This window comes from Eupeodes corollae, unplaced genomic scaffold, assembly GCF_945859685.1.
Source record: "Eupeodes corollae unplaced genomic scaffold, idEupCoro1.1 scaffold_1090, whole genome shotgun sequence".
NCBI lineage: Eukaryota > Metazoa > Arthropoda > Insecta > Diptera > Syrphidae > Eupeodes > Eupeodes corollae.
The window spans coordinates 2,441-4,880 of NW_026605319.1; positions in this window are offsets into that span (position 1 = coordinate 2,441).

Consider the following 2,440-nt stretch of genomic DNA (forward strand, 5'->3'; position numbering starts at 1 on the left):
ACCTTAGGCTCACTCCACCTGCCCTTACAACTGGGTTCCTATTCCTCGATAGGCTGCCTTTGAGAAGCATCATGGATGTCTTTTCTACAGCCACCTCAACCCCAACACTCGTTCCCCAGGCACCTACCATGCCCATAACCTCCGTGCCACGGTTTTCCAGCGCAGCACGAGACTGGCCTTCAACGAGGACAAGAAGGTCATCAGCATAGGCGATGCACTTACAGTACGTCTGCCAAGAGGAGAGGCGCTGTAGCAGGGGATCCATCATTAGGTTCCAAATATATGGTCCCCCAATGGACTCCTGCGGACACCCCTCTCTACACCTACCGTCATGGAGTCACTGGGACAGACAACGCGAGCAGTCCTTCCAGAGAAGTAACTCCTCCAGATAGCAATCTCTCTGCACCCTACCTCCACCAATCTCCGTTCGACGCTGGCCCAATCCAGGTAGTCGAATGCTCCTCGGAAGTCGATAAATATTCCGAGAACATATTTATCGACTGACCTATCAACGGAGTCCCTAACGAGCAACCACGCATCTTCGACACTACGCCCTGGTTTAAAGCCAAACTGAAATGGTGACAGCTCGGGAATGCACTCCATTAGTCTGTCCACCAGGACCCTTTCCAGCACTTTTCCAAGTACTGGAAGGAGGCTGATGCCACGATAGGATCTAGGGTTAGTACTGACCCTATCGTTAGACTTCAGAAGTACTATCACCCTAGCACACTTCCATTCCAGGGGAAAGTAATTTTCCCTGACGCAGCTCGAGTAAATAGCCATCAGGTATTCAGGTACTGCCATCCAAATGGCTTTCACCGTTTCTCCGGTCAGTCCGGTGACTTCCTCGATTTAAGTCTGGCTACAGCACTACCTATTTCACCCTCCGTCACCATAGGGGATGCAGGAGGTGAGTCTGGGGGCAGACTCTCCGACTGCAGTCGCACACTCCCTCCAGGATGTGAACAAAACACCTCCATCCTGGATGGAACCGATCTCTGGAGCTTTCCTTCCACGACAAACCCGATATAGCTGGCCCCAAGGGTCATTGTGGTGTTCGTCAGCGAAGGCTCTCCAGTTCTCATACTTACTGCGGGCAAGCATCCTTTTGTAGTCGGCCAGACCTTGCCGGTAGGCAAGTCTTGACTGTTCCAAGTCTGCCAGCCCACGACGTCTACAGGTTTGGAAATGCTCACGCAATCTCCTCACCTGCATACGCTTCACATTCAACTCGGGTGTCCACCACTTCACTTTTTTTCGATTGACCAAACGGTGTCTCTCAAAAAGTTGGTCGTTGACACCCCACACGCACTCATCCAACAATGCTACCTTTCTATCCACCCCTAACCGCTCAAATGCGTCCAGCGACATTGAAGTGACCTTTCTCGCAATTTCTCTTCGGTATACTTCCCAATCCACACCTCTGAGAAGCCAACGCTTCTCACTAGGACCCACACTGGCACTCGGAGAATCTACGGAGGGAGTGAGCTCGATCTGTAATAGAGCGTGATCACTCACTCCTTCAGCACGCCGGATATACCAGTGTGAGTCGAACCTCCGAAGCGCTGGCATATTTGCCAGGGTCACATCAATGTCACTGCACCCATCTGCGTTGTCGAAGGTGAACAAGTCACTCGGCTCATTGAGAACGCTTATGCGGTTGGAGGCTATCCATTCACTTAGCAACTCTCCTCTTGTAGCCCTGCGAGAGCCGGAAGTGTCAGAACGCACATTAAACGTACTCTTGCTGAACCACAAGGGGGAAGTCGCATTAGCGTCGATGACAAAAATCGCAGCTTTATTCCCAATAATCCAAAGCAACACATCAAGGTAAGCAATGTATGGCTCAATGTCTAAGGCGTGCTTAAAGTAAAGACTGAACACCTCCATCCTGGATGGAACCGATCTCTGGAGCTTTCCTTCCACGACAAACCCGATATAGCTGGCCCCAAGGGTCATTGTGGTGTTCGTCAGCGAAGGCTCTCCAGTTCTCATACTTACTGCGGGCAAGCATCCTTTTGTAGTCGGCCAGACCTTGCCGGTAGGCAAGTGTTGACTGTTCCAAGTCTGCCAGCCCACGACGTCTACAGGTTTGGAAATGCTCACGCAATCTCCTCACCTGCATACGCTTCACATTCAACTCGGGTGTCCACCACTTCACTTTTTTTCGATTGACCAAACGGTGTCTCTCAAAAAAATGGTCGTTGACACCCCACACGCACTCATCCAACAATGCTACCTTTCTATCCACCCCTAACCGCTCAAATGCGTCCAGCGACATTGAAGTGACCTTTCTCGCAATTTCTCTTCGGTATACTTCCCAATCCACACCTCTGAGAAGCCAACGCTTCTCACTAGGACCCACACTGGCACTCGGAGAATCTACGGAGGGAGTGAGCTCGATCTGTAATAGAGCGTGATCACTCACTCCTTCAGCACG